This window comes from Condylura cristata, unplaced genomic scaffold (assembly GCF_000260355.1).
Source record: "Condylura cristata isolate star-nosed mole 26May11 unplaced genomic scaffold, ConCri1.0 scaffold00002, whole genome shotgun sequence".
Lineage (NCBI taxonomy): Eukaryota > Metazoa > Chordata > Mammalia > Eulipotyphla > Talpidae > Condylura > Condylura cristata.
Genome location: NW_004567103.1, coordinates 56,917,676 through 56,935,620, shown reverse-complemented (window position 1 = coordinate 56,935,620; position 17,945 = coordinate 56,917,676). Strand labels below are relative to the sequence as shown.

At 37.1% G+C, this 17,945-nt stretch overlaps 1 protein-coding gene across 1 annotated transcript in view; it reads left to right on the top strand.

The window, feature by feature from the left end:
* The window catches only part of GPD2 (glycerol-3-phosphate dehydrogenase 2 (mitochondrial)), a 144,382-nt gene that overhangs the window by 20,608 nt on the left and 105,829 nt on the right, over nucleotides 1-17,945 (top strand). The gene's annotated exons all lie outside the window — the stretch shown is intronic.

Here is a 17,945-nt window from a genome sequence, read left to right as displayed (position 1 = left end):
CTTGCACTAAGACCCATCATTGATTTTTTTGTTTTCCTTTTGTGAGTTACTAGTACAAACCAAGCTTTCATATGCCTTTCTTTGTATGCTTGCCCCTTCTCTGTCTAAGGCACTTCTTTCTGATGCAGATGCCAGGCTCTTCTTCCTTGGTTGTTTCTCCCAAATCATCTTTGTGAATATTCTATCTAAACATTTGCCCAGTTACTCTCTAACTTAATCTCCCTAATTATTTTTGTCATAACATGCATCCATTGCAGAGTACTCCATTTTAAAATTTGCTTGCATGTTTATTTTTTGTTTCCCCCAATTCATGAGAGCAGAGAATTTGCCAGCCCCTAGCAGGGTGCCGATGATACAGCAGACATTCAGTAAATCCTGGTTGAATGCAGTTTGTGGGATTGAATTTCCTTTCTTTTATCCTGTTAAAATTAAGGATAAATTAAAATTAAAATTAATTAAAATTAAACATCTTCAGTGATGTTTTCCTATTTGAATTTTTGCTTTGATTATTTTCTAAGTGTGCATAGCTTCTGTTCCTCTACCAATGATAAGTGTGTTTTCCAAAAGAAATTTTGACTTTTTTTAGGAGTAGCAAAATTTGGCCCACTTACTTTTACTTTTACTTTTTTTTTTAAGATTTATTTATTTACGCATACAGAACTGGGGTACAGGCCAGAGGTGCAGGGGCTGTGAGAGGATTCACCAGAGACAGAGTAGGGAGCAGAATATGCAGACAAGGAAGTACCCTACTTAGGGGAGCAGCTGGCCAGATCGGAGAGATCTGCTGCACCATATGGGTCACTACTGTGTCTGGGGCTTGAACTCTCACTTAGCTTACAGTGCTGCATCCTAATCTGTTGCTCCACCAAGGAGGGCCCCACTTATTTTTAAATATTTCTTTAAATTTAAATAAGTATAGAAAAATGTTCTGTGTCTCTAGAGTAGAAACAAATAGCTTTGCCACATTTTTCCCCCATTCAAACTAATGTGCGTCTGTTTAGATGAGACAGAATTGAAATAGGAATTGTCTTTTTTAAAATCTTAGACTCTGCTTGTATCTGGTTCGAAATCCTTAGTCTTAAGAGACATGTGAATGGCTGTTTCATCCATGCTATGTACATGCTATGAACAGCAAATCCAGCTTTACTGACCTAGAACTTGGAAGGAAAGGGGAGAGGGTTGTCTTTGCATAGAGCCAGATTGATGAAAATCCAAATGTTGAAATGCTAATATGTTGATCTTTTTGCCTTGCTCAGAGCTATTTATTTGTATTTCACACGTAGTTTTTAAGCTAACTTGGCTCTCATTTTTCTGACCATGGTGGTGATAAGTTAGAAGTGAATTGGAAAGTTCAAAGATCAAAAGGGCAAATTACCATCACCCTGAAAATTTGGAAAATGCAGGAAAAAATTTTATAGAGGTGATAGAGAAGGAACAGTCTGTGACTTGGGGCTACTTAGTAAAGGTTTAATAGGTTTAATAGTATTGTTCCTTCTGATCCTGAAGACATGGCCCTCTCATATCATAGCTTAATGTACATAATGGGTGGTTATAAGTCATCAATCATTGAATTCATGGCTAATACTCTTTATTTGTGAAGATCAAATGTGTCTTGCATTTTTGAAATATTTTAATTCAAAAATAGTTTTGAAAATAAAAAGAAAAACTATAAACTCTACTTAGAAGACAGGGTTTATTGTATGTTGGTTATCAGTTACATTATGTCCAGTGCCTGGCATGTTAGATGATTAGTAAGTAATTACTGAAATAAGTGAGTGGCAAACTTTAATCATGCATAAGTGCTAAATAAATAGGACACTAAGATAGTACCTCTGTACATAAGGGTGGTCTTTTCCCCTTCTTGCATCTATTGCATAAAGAAAAAAATCATTAAAAATAAAAATTTAAAGTTGAAATAGCTCTGGTATTCTCAAAGTTATCTCATTTATAGGTGGTATAAAAACTAACAAATTCAAGTGATTTGCCTGGTATCACAAAACAAGTCAGAGAAGGAATTGCAAGGCATGTCTCCTTAATCTTACCTTCTAGAATACTCATTGGTTATTTTCTTTTCTAATCTGGTATTTCAAGAATTAAAAGAATATAGAGCTTATTTAAAAAAAAAAACCTGTAGTATTTTTAGAAAAATATTGAGTAGAACCCTTTACCTTCTCATGCGCCTGCTTTAAAAATTTTAGATTCTCAAATGTTAGATGTGTAATGTTGGTATACTGTATCTCTGGCATAGCGAATAGTCTTGTTTCTGTTCTAGCACTTGATTGCTTTTCATTTAAGATGTCTGATAAAAGAAAAATTTAAAAAGAAGAGGTTTAGAGAAGGTGCCTCATTCATAAGATTTTATGACTAAGACTTTTTAGCTGAGATAACTAAGATGGAAATACATCTTTCCTTTTTATCTTTGCATACATGGTGGAAGACCTCCTACATTTTTCTTTCAGGAGCAGGGACGAGGAGATAGAACAATTACAAAATGTGTTATGATTTAATTTTATGACAAGAAAATCAGATATACTTTGTGTGCATAATTTGGCCCTTTATTGAGTTACATTTATACATGCAGTGGATTATTAGTTAGATGTGAAGGGGAGTGAACATTAAATGCTAATTTTAGCTTGCTAATATGGTTAGCTTATTTCTTGGGGATCTCAAGTTCAAGGAAACAGAAAAAATAGCACTCCCCCCCCATCCCAATATAACTCTCAGACATAGCTAATGCATTAGTAGAGCTGTAATCAAACTCAGAAAAATTATTCTACAATGTAAGTAAATTAAATTAATTGATATTGTTTTATGAATAATTATCATGAAAATATTAGTCATAGTTTTTTGGTAAGCAAGATTTCCTGAAATGCACTTCTAATGACACATAAAATGCAAATACAACTGGATTTTTGAAAGAATTGGTACATTTTTTTTTGTAATTCAGTGTTAAACATAATAATGAACAAACATTAAATAAATTAATTGGCATCAGCATTCTGAAGTTAAGAGAAACCATATTTTTAAAGTTTTATTTGTGCTTATTACATGTGAAGGCAAGTAGATTCTCAAACCTTCTGCATCTGTGCTATTCAAAAAGAAGAGATTTCAGAATAATGATCTTGAGTCTCTTAAGGATTTTTTTGAGACGTCAAAGGAAATTGATTTCATTCAATAGATTTTTTTTAATAATGCTGTATTTTATAAAATTAAGATATTGGAAAATAGCAAAAGAGATCACTGTAATCCAAGTAAATGAAGCAGAGATCAGATTTCTGAGTATTTGAGTTTGAGGGTGGTAGAATTAGTCAAAAGGCACAGATGTCCAATTCCGAAAGAAGTGAGTACTGGGGATGTGATTTGGCACCTGGTAACTGCTATATGCTGCTATATGGTACCTTTTTAAGGTTGCTCAGATCCTAAAATTTCTTATCCCTCTTTTTGTATCTATATGAAGTGATGGTTGTTAATTATTTTTTTGTGTTTTATTTTTTGTAGTCTATATAAATCGTCTTTATGTTGCATATTTTAAAGTTATTCAGTGCTTCATATTTACTATATCTCAATGAAATTGCAAGAAAAATTGAGACCAATAGAAAGTGAGTCAGTAGACTCACATTGTGAGTCAATGATATTATCAACTGTTATATTGATACAACTTTGGGTGGGCTCCTGGATGAATCTTGGATTCAGGAGGCTGGTTATCAGAAAGACCCAGTCATGATTAGTAACTTGGAAGTTTCATTGTTTCTTCACATTCTGTTGAGAATGAAGAAGGGCTGAACATGGTGTCAGTGATTGATCATGCCTATGGGATAAAGCCTCCATGAAAATTCTAGTAGCATTGTGTTTGGAGAGCTTCAAGGTAGGAGACATGTTCACATGGGGAACATGATGCATCCTACCTCCCCATGGGTAAAAGCCCTTGCACTTGGAACCCTTCTAGATCTTACCCGAACTGTCCTTTTATCTGTTTGTTCATCTGTATCCTTTATCATATTCTTTTATAAACTGGGAAACATAAGTACTTCCCTGAGTTCTGTGAGTTGCTCTAGCAAATTAAGCAAACCTAAGGAGGGGTCATTGGTACCTCCATTTGTAGCCACAGTGGTGAGAAGTCTACTATTTTCTTTGGCATCCAAGTCATGGAGACTAAGTAAACCCTTATCTCCCTTAACCTGTGAGATCTCTGGGAAAATCATGTCAGAGTTGAGTCAAATTATAGGATACCCAGCTGGTGTCAAAGAAAATTGCTCTGTGTGGAGTTGAAAAATCCTCCATGCATTTGATGAGAACAAGTCAAAGGTTTTGTGTTGGTAGTGAAGGAGATTCACAGAGGATAAATAGTTTTTTTCCATATAGAAGTGGAAATACTATGTTTTTTTCTTTGTATTTCTTTCTCTGAACATGTTATTTAACCAGATTTTTAAAAGTGTGTACTTCTTTTGACTATAGATTTGAAATTCATTATCAGCCTTAGCTGTTAGAAACCTTTTCTTCTGATTCAGTGCCTCCTCACTATTTTATGCATCTAGGTCCTTGTAAAGTGGGTTATATAGTTAAGTAGATGCTTTTCTTATGAAACATTTTGGGATATGTATTTTATAGTGATTATAAGACTCTGTCATGGTTACAATGTATGGGGATGAGAGGCTTGATAAATTATGTTGCAATGTAAAGATGTATTTTGAACTCTATTTGGTATGTGGACTATCTTATAACAAAGTTTGCTATTTTTTTAAAGTACTGGGTTAAATTTTTAAAAGCACAGAATGTCTTAAAAACTAATTTTTAAAGTTTTTTCCCCCCCCTGTTGAGGAATGTGAACCATTTTTCTAACCCACTAAGAGGACTATTTAAAAGACTGTAAGAAGCATGACCAATGGTCTATTTGCCTGATTGCTTGGTAAAATCCCTTCTTCCTTAAGGTAGACTTAGCATTTTTTTATTCTTATGCAATAATAAAAAAAATATGCAGGCTTTTCTTAGCATTTTTTAAAAAAGAATTATTTATGAATACAGAACTGGCGTACAGGCTAGAGGGGCAGGGGCAGTGAGAGGATTCACCAGAGACAGAGTAGGGTAGCAGAACAAGCTGACTGATGAAGTACACTGCTGAGGGGAGCAGCAGACAGGGCAGGAGAGGTCTGCCAGCTATGTAGGTCACTTCAGGGTGGGGATCTAAGTCATGCTCAAGTGGCTTTAGCTTCCTAGTGCTGTGCTTTAACCCGCTGGCCACCAGAGAGGGCCCAGCATTTTTTAAATGAAGTATTTCTCTCTCTCTCCCTTTTTGTTTAATTTCATTCTAGTACTTATTCATTACCTTAACCTGACTTACAAGGGGTGGAAATTTTAGAAAGTAATGCTCAGATGTTCACTAGTAAGGAACATTTATTTTTTTGCTTCTCAATTACCTTAAATGAAATATGTGGTAAACAAGTCTGAAATTTATTTTTATGGAAAGTTAAGGATATAATTTTGTAATTTTTTTTAAAGATTTATTTATTTATTCGTACAGAACTGGGGTACAGGCCAGAGATGCGGAGGGTGAGAGGATTCACCAGGGACAGAGTGGGGTGCAGAACAGGCAGATCAATGAAGTACACTGCTGAGGGGAGCAGCGGGCGGGTCAGGAGAGGTCTGCCATGCCATGTGGTCACCTCTGGGCAGGCGGGGATCGAACTCATGAGGAAGAGGCTTAAGCTTCTTTGTGCTGTGCTTTAGCCCGCTGCGCCACCAGGGAGGGCCCATAATTTTGTAATTTTAAGCAAAAATCCATGAACTAGTTTTTAAATGAATTTAAAATAGAAAACAAATTCTCTTGCATGAACTATAGTTCTTTATAATTTTCATCGTAATTCTATGGAAAGCAAATACAATAGAAATTATTCCATTATGAATTAAGCTATGCTCATTTGCATTTAATGAATGCAAATCTATTATTAGCAAGACAAGCTTCATTGATTTAGTGACTCTCATGAAAATAAAGGAAAAGGATAAAATTTGTGACTGGCACCAGTACATATTTTAGAAATGGACAAAACCTTAATTTTATATTTTGCAAGTTGCCTTGCAAACACTACTTGTTTTTTAAAAAGTTAATTCTGGCCCTCCCTGGTCGCGCAGTGGGTTAAAGCACAACACTAAAACGCTAAAGCCACTTCCGCTTGAGTTGGATTCCAGCCTGCCCCGGAGGTGACCACATGGCGTGGCAGACCTCTCCGGACCTGCCCGCTGCTCCCCTCAGCAGTGTACTTCGTAGATCTGCCTGTTCTGCTCCCCACTCTGTCTCCGGTGAAGCCTCTCACCGTCCCGTAGCCTCTGGCCTGTACCCCAGTTCTGTATGCACAAATAAATAAATCTTTAAAAAAAAAAAAGTTAATTCTTATATAATAAAATGATGACTAGAGCATGAGCATGAATTTTTGTGTTCTAGAACCCACCTCCCTTTCCATATGTTATTGTTTTAGAGGACTTTATGGAATAAATAACCTATGGTTATAGCATTCCATACTAAACTATAAAACCAAGAATTGCACTTCAAAAGAATTAATGTAATAATAATGCTTGAGACAGCTTTTTTTTTTTTAAATAAGCAAAAACCTTTAACTGATTACCTTTACTTGGCCCTCTTTTCTCCTTATTTGGGGGTGGGTGGCTGCCTTTTGCTTACATTTTCTGAACTCTGATTTGAGCCCCTGGACCAGACTTGCTGTTTGCCAACTTCTTCTGTCAAACTTCCAGGCTCCTGTCTTCCTTTGAGTTCAAAGAATGGTCCTGGACTAACCTCTTTTCCAGTTTTTCTATAGCTGGGTGTTTCTTCCTAAAATGAACTGACCTAACAGTGCCCTTGAGAAACCAGTGAGATGAAACTTTTCCAAAGTGCTTTTTGACTGGAAGCTGTTTGAATCAACACAAGTTTAATGTTTGTTCTCTTTCATTTTCTTCATTTCCTGATTTTGGTCTCTTTTGTGCTTATTAATTTTCTTTGTTAAAGAGTTTTTCCAAACCCATGGGTTAGGTTCTTCTTGACATTGGATTTCCTGGGGAAAATGACTGGAAATAAAACAAGCCTTTTCTGATAGGGTGTGGGATTCAGGGACAAACTAGGGTCTGGATGCCCTACCAGCAATGTGTGACTGTGATGCTAAGTTTCCTCTTTAGCCATCATCTCCAAATTTTGGATATCCAGAATCTAAGGGTCATTCCATTTCTAATCTTTCTCCTGACATTACTTGATGCTTTCATTTATTTTATTTGTCAGGAGAGTACTTTTCTCAATGACTTTAGGAAGTTCTTTTTATAATGTTCTCTGTTATCCTGTTCAGTATTTTATAGTGTTTTTTATATCCATCGTTTTCCACTGAAATATATCATATATGGAAATTTCATGTCATATATATGATAGAGGAATAACTAGGAAGATGACTAAAGGGTAAACGTGTCAGCTTTTTTCTCAGGACTTGATATATTCACTACTTTTGGCTTAGGCTTTTTATTTTTTTAGACAATCCTTGTGGCCATTTTCCTGTGTTGATGTGGTTTAAGGGTTTAAGTTCTTTTAAAAATATTTATTTAGGCCCTCTCTGGTGGCGCAGCGGGTTAAAGCACAGCACTGAGAATCTGAAGCCACTTCTGCATGAGTTCGATTCCCGCCTGCCGCCTGCCCCGGAGGAGACCACATGGCGAGCCAGACCTCTCCTGACCCGCCCGCTGCTTCCCTCAGCAGTGTACTTTGTAGATCTGCCTGTTCTGCTCCCCACTCTGTCTCTGGTGAAGCCTCTCACCGCCCCTGAGCCTCTGGCCTGTACCCCAGTTCTGTATGCACAAATAAATAAATAAATCTTTAAAAAAAATTTATTTATTTAGTTAAATGATTTATATTTATTTATGCATACAGAACTGGGGTATAGGTCAGAGGTGCAGGGGTGGTGAGAGGATCCACCAGAGAGAGAGTGGGGAGCAGAACTTGCAGAATGATGAAGTACACTGCTGAGGGGAGCAGCGGGTTAGACAGAAGAGGTCTGCTGTGCCATGTGGGTCAGTTCCCTGGTGGTGATCGAACTTGTGTTGTAGTGGCTGCTGCGGCTGGCTTTGTAGTACTGCGCTTTAACATGTTGCATCACCATATTTTTAAATATTAAAAAAATATTTAAATCAATAAAATACTGGACCATCCATTTTCAATTTATAGATGCAAGACTGATGTGCCACTGATAATGACGATTTTGTTTGTTCATACCTAACAACTTTATAAAGAAAAAGTGGAGGGCTGGGTTGGGCTTCTGTAAGCATCACATGGTGCTGTGGACGCTGTGTGTCGGAAAAGCGTCTCTCTGCTTGGTGGGGGAGGATGTTTTTACAGAAGAGTGCTTATCATTATCCCTGCTGTAAAGTTAGGTGAACCTAGAGAAGGTAGTACGTGATGTGCTTCCCCTTTTACCTTTATGTGCCAGCACTTGGTCAGAATATGTGTGGCTTGCCTGAACCATGGTGTACTTGCTTATAGGGAAGAATATATAGCAGTTGTTGTCATATCAGTTGATACAAAACAAGTTTGCTTTGTTGAAAGACATCTTGTTTAAAGTGCCTCTAAGTCTGACTTTCTTGTTAAAACTAGACTGCCAGGTGGGAAAGTGCTTTTCAATTTTACTGTCTTTTCCATTTTTCTGTGGACTTGCCACCAAGTCCCACCATTACAGAATTGTTGGGTATGACTTCTTCTGATGAGATGATTAGAAGATAATTAATTCACCTTTATTTTGTAAGATTCATGCACCTTGTTCCAATAAGTCCCTGAATTTGCATGGAGGTAGACGTTGAGGCCTAACCCTGATTCATGCCTTCTGTAGAGTAGACAACATGTCATGTCTCAGCTAGGTGAGGGGGCCGTTTTCTGTGTACAGCTCCAGGTGGGTGCCGGTGTAAGTCAAATGTCAGGAGTATCTTGCTACCTTTGGGCCTGTATAAACTTAGGTAGTGGGCTTAGTGAAGTAGTACATAATAATACATCTAAGTTATATCCTGGGGGGTTTGCTTTATAGTTTAAGTGTCTTGTTCTTCTGGTTTTCTCAGTGTGGGTGACCAGAGGAGCGTGGAGTACCTTTATATTTTGCCAGAAAACACAAGCCCCAGAAGGACCAGAAAGCTTGTTGTTCAAATTATGCTTCTGAAAATGACCTTTGAACTGTATTCTTATTTCCCTCCACACACACACACACACACACACACATACATACACACCGGTCACCCTTTTATGGAGTGGGGAGAAATATGCCTACCTCTGTGCTGTCATAAGACTGAAAACCTTGAGCAGTTCCAATACTTTACAATTAGTGGAGTATATGGATATTTGAAAGGTAATTGCTATTTCTACCCAAGGGGCTTGAGGATATAGTTCTGTAAAAGTGAAGGGATCCCACTCCTCCTTCCACAGAGGTGTGAAAACTCTACTTAATGGATTTTTATTTATGTTAAATTGAGAGAGAAGATAGGAAAAAAAGTTCAAGTATTCTTTTTAAAGAGTTCAGGAACCAGGAAGTGTGCTCTTGTTCTGCAATGAATTTACTTGTGTCTAGCTATTAAGGGGGTCCTTTACCTTTTTCACTGGGTGATTACTACTCATTTTTGAGCCTAAAGTATGTGGGTAAGTCTTTCTGCTGTGGGATGTAGTTGGGAAAGTAGTAGCCTTGCCTCTGAATGGGAAGAGGTAGAAGAAGTAAGAAACACTTGGGGACTATTTGAAATGGTGTCTGAGAGGTTCTCATTGTTAATGAACTCAGTTGAGCTAGATAAGATGCTGAGTCAGCTAGAAACATGGGTTAGCAAATTTTGAGAAATGGTAAAGCAATTTTTTCCTTGCTAACAGTTTAAGTCTTATTGTGGAGTGATTTTACCTGGTAGTATAGGCAGAAGATTCCCTAAACTATACATGTAACTTGTGATTATTTTTGTGAGTCTGAGACTCACTTATCCATCTCTTTGTGGTTTTCTTTAGCTAGCTGTTTTGGCAATATCTCATGTGCCCCTAAATACAGATTGAGATCTTCTCCTTTAAACTTGCTGCTTTTAGTAAGTGTTAATGTTGTATTGTTGGAACCCAGGCCTTAATTGTTAAGTCTTTCTCCTTTCTGTAATTGGTTATCAGTTCCCATCATGGTCTCCAGTTTACATCTGTCATTAGAGGTTTTTAATACATTAATCATTGCATTTATTTGCACTTTCACTATTGCCCTAACCAGGCTCTCATCCACTTATCTAAAGATTGTTTCATTGTCTTTGCGTGTCTTCTTCATAAGCTTCAATGCAAAAATCAATGTGAATACTCTTCATTAATCATGAATGAAGCATCTCAATTCCTTCATCTGTAGCCTTAAACTTTGCATTGCCAGCAGATTATCACAGAAATATCTGCTCTTACATATACAAAGTCTTTTGGTTTCTTCCCATAGGCTTCTTTTTATTTTATTTTTTAATATATATATATTTTTAATAATATAATAGTTTATTTTTACAACATTCTATACATTTTTTTTTTTTTCATCTCAGTTGTAATCCCTGTGGGTTTCCCATCACCAACTCACTCATGTGGCATCACCATAGTCCAGTGCACTTCCCTCCCCCAACTGTTTTTGATCCCATTCCCAACTCCACCCCCATAAAATGTCTCTGGGATATAGCTGTTCGTTATTATTTTTTCGCCTGGTCCATTATACTCCTGCTGTGAGCGAAACCATCCGGTATTTTTCTTTCTCTTTCTGGCTTATCTCACTAAGCATGATATTTTCCAGCTCCATCCATGTTGCTGCAAAAGACATGTGTTTTTTTTTTTTTTGGTTGCTGAGTAATATTCCATTGTGTATATGTACTACATCTTTTTAATCTAGTCATCTACTTTTGGGCTCTTTTTATTTATGCTTAAATTTTTTATATTGATGTACCACTGATTTACATCATTGTTAGTATTTTGGAAGGTTGGGGGCTCTATTAGGTGTAGTTAACATAGTGCACCTGCCACCAAAGCACTGGGTTCTTTTTAAACCTCACTTTAAACTAAACATTTCTACTCAAGCCAGATAACTACTATATGCCTTTGAACATTACCACGGCGTTCTTTTCCCTCTAAATCTTTCTCTTTCCAAACCTGTCCCTACTAATTCCTCTCTGAATGTATTTCCTTCTTTAAAGCCCTTCGCAAGTGCTCTTTTTTCATTATCCTAGTCATAACCAAGCTTTTGTTCCACAGTGATATGCCTCCTTTCTTTTCGACTAGAGTATGCATATATTTAATTTTGTTCTTTTGCTGTTTTCTCTGTCTTTGTTATATGTTTAGAACTATCGGATGAGTTAAAGCATGGATTTTGACTCACTTCTGTTTTTTTTCAACTTTATATTATCTTGATTTAGAAAGTAATGCATTTTGATAGATTGCTTTATTTGGAAGCTCTCTTAACCTTTTAAAACATTTTTGTGGGGTCCCAAGTCACAGAAACAGGTGAAATATAGTCAGTATTAATATAATGTTTCAACTTTTCTGAAAAGGCATAGTTTTACTTATTTATTTAGTTAGTTATTTGCTTTAAAGATTGTCTTGTAGAGTGGACACCATACTTTTTGATTCAGAGAAGTAATTTTACAGTCTAGAGGTCTTTTATTTTTCTTCACACCTAGCATGGCATGCATTCGTAGGGGAAGAGTTCCAGCAGCTCTGGCTCCTTTCCATTGTTTCTCACAAAGGCTGGCACTTCAGCTGAACCCAAATACCCAAATACCTTTCTCTTTGGCTTCCTTTTGTTTTTTTTTTTTTTTTGATCATTTTCTTTCACAAGTTTCAGGAAGCTGTCTTTGCCCTTAGCATGCTTAATATGCTCAATACAAACATTAATTCTCTTTGTAAGAATTTTGCCCTTGTTTGTTTACAACAATACCAGTTGTATGCTGGTTAACATTATAGACTCTTTCAGTTTTCCCATGGTAACATTTGTGGTCATTCCTTTGAACAGTGCTCATCCCCCTGAATCTACGACATCACTTTTCTTGTAGAGTTACACATTTGTGGCCAAAAGCATAACTCCATGTTTTCTAAAAGGCCTAGAAAACATACAGTGGGTTTCTCTTTCTTTGTGTTGGTCATTTTAGCAACTTATTTGATGATGATGGTTCCAGCCAAAAGGAGGTTTGAGGACATTGTAACTTGGTACTTTAATTAGAATAGAGCAAGGGAGAAATAGTAACCCCCGTCACTATACCCTTCATCTTCTGGTAGATGAAAATGATGCCAGACAGTGCTTTGCCATCCTCCCCACCTCTGTTTCTAGAAACTCTCCTTTTTTTTTAAAGCTGTAGTTGAAACTATAATCATATAATTGAAGCTTTTTCTTCTAGTTTTGAGATCTACACTTGAATGTAAATTAGTTTAAGATATTAGCATAATGAAGCATATTACATAATATTGCGATTGCAATAACTTTAGTCCACTTCTATCATTTCACATAATTATGAATTTTTTTTCAGTAACTTTCAAATAGACAATAAAGTATTTTAACACGTCATCACCATACTTTACAATATACCCCTGGAACTTATCTTATTTTGGTTATTGTTTAACTAGAAGTTTGGCTTTTCAACCATCTTGACCCATATGCCTGTACCTTCTACACCTGACAACCACTGATCTGTTCTCTGTCTGACTTATTTCACTTAACTTACTGCCCTCAGCTTCATCCATTTGGTCATAAATGGTAGGGATTTTCATAACTGTGTAATATTCCACTGTAAGTATACACTACATTTTCTGTATCCGTTCATTCATTGATGGATACTTAGGTAGTTTTCATGTCTTGGTTGTTGTAAATAATGTTTCAATGAACATGGGGATGCTGATAATTTCTTCAAGATAGGTATTTCATTTTCTTTGGATAAATACCGAGAAGTGGAATTGCTACATCGTATGGTAGTTCTGTTTTTTTTTTTTTCATACTGTTTTCCAGAGTCACTGCACCAATTTACAATTCCATTAACAGTGTACGATGGTTTCCTTCACATCCTCACCAACTTTTTTTTTTCTTTTGCTTTTTTGATGATACACATTCTAACAAGTTTGAGGGGTATCTCATTTTGGTATTGATTTATATTTCCCTTATGATTAGTGATATTGAGTGCCTTTTCATATAACTGTTGGCTATTTGTATATCTTCTTTAGAAAAAGAGTTATTCCGTTGTCTAGTTTTTTGTTTTTTTTTTAAAGATTTGTTATTTATGTATACAGAACTGGAGTACAGGCCAGAGGTGTAGGGGCAGTGAGAGGATTCACCAGGGACAGAGTGGGGAGCAGAACAGGCAGATCAATGAAGCACACTGCTGAGGGGAGCAGCAGGTGGGTCAGGAGAGGTCTGCTGGGCCATGTGGATCCCCTTCAGGGTGGGGATGGAACTCATGCTGAAGTGGCTTTAGCTTCTTTGTACCTTGCTTTAACCTGCTGCACCACCAGGGAGGGCCAGTTTGGTATTTTTTAATCAGACTACTTCTTTTGGCATTGAGTTATGTGAATTCTTTATGTATTTTGGACATTAATCTCTTATCAGATGTAAGATTTGCAAATATTTCCTGTTATTCTCTAGGTTACTTCTTCATTTATGATTTTCTCTGCTGTGGCAAAATCTTTAGTTTGACATAGTCCTACTTGTTTATTTTTGCTTTTGTTTCCTTTGTTTTAGCATCAGATCCACAAAATAAATGCTAAGACTGCTACCTGGGAGCTTACCTCCTATGTTTTATTGGAGAAACTTTGTCATTTCAGGTCTTATCTATTTTGAATTGATTTTTTTGCATGATGTGTATTGATAACAACCACTTACTTTCTTTTGCATATGATTGACTCATTTTCCCAAAACCAGTGAATGCAGAAACTATCCTTTTCCGATTGGGTATTCTTGGCAGTTTTGCCAAAAATTAATTTGCTTATGTTTGAGTGGACTTATTTATGAGCTCTCTAATATGTTGCATTGTTCTTTGTGTTTAGTTTTTTTTTTAAAGATTTATTTATGCATACAGAACTGGGGTACAGGCCAGAGGTACAGGGGCGGTGAGAAGATTCATCAGAGACAGAGTGGGGAGCAGAACAGGCCGACTGACAAAGTACACTGCTGATGGGGAGCAGCGGGCAGTTCTGGAGAGGTCTGCGGCGCCAGATGGGATCACCTCCAGGGCCGGATCGAATTCACGCTGAAGTGGCTTTAGCTTCTTCTTTTTTTTTTTTTTTTTTTAAAGATTTATTTATGCATACAGAACTGGGGTACAGGCCAGAGGCTCAGGGGCGGTGAGAGGCTTCACCACAGACAGAGTGGGGAGCAGAACAGGCAGATCGACGAAGTACACTGCTGAGGGGAGCAGCGGGAGGGTCAGGAGAGGTCTGGCTCGCCATGTGGTCTCCTCCGGGGCAGGCGGCAGGCGGGAATCGAACTCATACGGAAGTGGCTTCAGATTCTCAGTGCTGTGCTTTAACCCGCTGCGCCACCAGGGAGGGCCGGCTTTAGCTTCTTAATGCTGTGCTTCAACCTGCTGCGCCACCAGGGAGGGCCCTGTGTTTAGCTTTATACTAGAACTATACAGTTTTGTTTTTAAAAAAGATTTATTTATACATACAAGAGCTGGAATACAGGCCAGAAGTGCAGGGGTGTGGGGGTAGAGATGAGAGAATTCACCAGAGACAGAGTGAGGAATAGAACAGGAGGATCCATTGAAATACACTGCTGAGGGGAGCAGTGGGTGGGACAGGAGAGGTCTGCTGTACCACATGGGTCACCTTCCTGGCTGGGGATTGAACTCCTGCTGCAGTGGCTGCAGATAGCTTCATAACATTGCACTTTAACCTGTTATATGCCACCATGGACGACGCAATATCATATAGTTTTAATGATGATGCTTTGTCATGGTATATTTTGAAATAAGAAAACTGAAATTCTTCCAGTTTTTTTTTTTTTTCTCTCAAGTCTGTTTTGGCTACTTAGGTTCTTAGGTCTCTCATATTTATATCACTAAATAGAGCATAATTAGTTTTAAGACAGAGCTATTGGAGAGACAGTGATATTTAATTCTCAAAGTAGGTTGTTATTCTTTGAAGGCAGTTGATTAAAAACTCAGAGCTATGTTGAATGTAGGTTTCTTTTTCTTGTTTAATGTTTTGCTAAACATAAGGTAGGCAGGTGTTTTTGTAAAAATGAGAGAGCTAGACTAGGTTCATGCTAATGTAGGAGCCAGTGCTGATTTAATTTATATGTAACTGAACTCACAGTCTATTAAACATGGATGTGAGGTTATGATCAATAAGATAAATTTATTTTTGGATGCTTTTCTCTTTCCCTGTCTTTCAGTTGCAAAGTGTAAAGATTTCTGTTCCCGTTCTTTGCTAACTTCCCACTTACAGCTTTTACATAGAGGAAGGCAGTCTTTTCTTCTTGGTAATCATTATGAAAACTGCTTTCCTCACAGTGGAATATAAATGGGTACAAATAGTCCAAAGTATATGGTTTATATTCATGGGTTTTTAAATGTCTTTATTTGAACATTAAAACAAAGATCTTTATATCCTCTGGCGAAAGGTTACCTGTGGCATCTTTATTGCCTCAGGGTAACCCTACCACTTAGGGACTGTACACTTTGGTTGAGTGTTTGAGTATAGAGCCCTTTTGGGGAGGGGTGGGGGAGACCAACAGCAAAATACAGTGTGCCCCTAAAAGTAAAGGGAGAACAGAACTACCCAGTGGTAAGATTTGGGCAATTTTCCTCCACTCTTTGAATAGCTGCTTCTTTCATGAAATTAGGATGTTATAATGGTGATATGAACGGATATATAATATACAGAAAAGTAAAAGCACAGTACCTATTACCTAATGAATACTCAATACATGACAACTACTAGCATTATAGCATTAATAATAATGATAGTAACCACTATGATCACCATCATAAGAGAGCAAGATAAAATTGACTAATTCTTTAGTTTTTGAATTACCTGTCACAGTGATTTATTCATTAAAACTAGCTAGGTGGTGTTTAAAGATGGATTTGACACAGGAAAAATAATGATCTCTTAAAGCACAGACTATTTTATAAACTCTCTAATAAAAGAAATTTATTGATTATAGTCAATATTATTGCTAACACTGTAAAATAGTGAATATATTAGTACATTTTTTCCCACTAGTGTTTAGTGGCTCATTCAGAAAATCTGCGGATATAGGCCCCTTCTTAGTAAGTTTTGGTTACAGACCAATCATATTGAAGCAGAGCAAGGAATGCAGAAACCTATGCAGTTGGGAAAACTAGTACCAAACTGACCTGACAATGAAAACCTCTGAAACAATTTCCTTGCTGTGTTATAGAACATCTCTCATTTTTCTCTGTGGATGTGTGATATCCTTTGTGAGGTCATGAATGACATTATCAACAAGTAATGATAGTAAACCAATGTCAGTCAGGGACAGCACATATCCAACGGACCACCAGGCTGCTGTCTATATGGGGCGGGCATAGGCATTGTTTAGGTAAATAAACTAGGTTTCAATTTTCTGTACCTAATTGTTAGGGGATCCCAGCTAGCCTGGAGACTGCATGCTGTCTTGGCTGAGAAGGTTTCCGTTGTTGTGTGATCAACATCATGTGAATTTTTAAGGAGCACTACTAATGGTGATGGTGAACTTTTGACAGATAGGTGCCTTCCATGTTGGCTAAGTTGTGGTTTTTACTCTCAAAGCAAACTTGGACATAGGTTTTGCTTAGGGTCAGCTGAACAATGAGTAGGGACCCCCTAGCAAACACACTCCAAATGAATGACTGGGGACAGAGGGAGTGTTTGATCTAGAAAAAGAACAGTAAAATGGAGGCTGTCAGCTCCAGAAAACATGCTAAAATTAAGTATATTTTAGGTGAAACCTTCAGAAAAAATGAGTCGTAGAATTTAGGAAATTGTTAGAAAGAATGAGATCAAAGGGCAATTAAAAATTTAAGAAATACCAACTATATTTTAATATATAATTTAGAGTTTTCCAAAATGAATTCTCTGTACAATGATGGTTGTCATCCAAAATTCTTTGATTTAGGAGAGTGTTGCTAATGGATTCTGTTCATCCAGTGTGGACTGAAACACTTTAACTGTATCATAATAAAAGTTAAAATACACTTTTTAGTATCTTGTGTTAAAATGACTTCATATTAAAGTCTTGAGTCAGGAGGTAACTGTGGAGTATAATGGTGTTGTTCAGCCAGGTCACATCTCCATCCATTCGGGAAAATGGACAGTGGCTTCCCTGGAAGATAAGATGTGTCGCTGCTATCGTATATGAAGTTCCTTAGGCATATCAAGTGGCTCAATAACAGCAATTTTATGTTACCATGCTGTGTTATCTCTTTGTTTAGCAGAATAAAAGCAGGCAAGAAGTTTTTTGGGTGGAAAATACAACTTTATGCAATTTTTTATGGTTTCTGAAAAATACTTAGGTTTTCAAAAAATATTAAAAATTGCATAGTCTGACAGTGGAGGTATTTTTTAAAAAACAAGTGAGAAGAAAAATTGTCAGCGCTAACACAATGCAAGGCTTTCTTTAGACATATACACTGAACATCAAAGTGCTTGATCTGAAGGATTTCCCCTTGAAATTGTGATGTCACACAACTGTGGCTAGAACACATTTTAGAGTTCTCTTAATGAAAGGAATATCAGCAGCATGAAGTCTGTTAACTTTAAAGGGATCAACACATGCTTTGCTTTGACTTTTTATCAGTAAAGTGTGACTCTTTGAGAGAAGGAAATGTGTGTTGCCTTTCAACTCTAGTGAGAATTCATTAGGAAGGGGAAAACTTGGGCAGAGAGCTTTGAATTAAACTGTTTCCAGAGCCCCTGTGCAGGCATTCATTGTCATGTTGATGACTGAGACTTCTACCAGCTC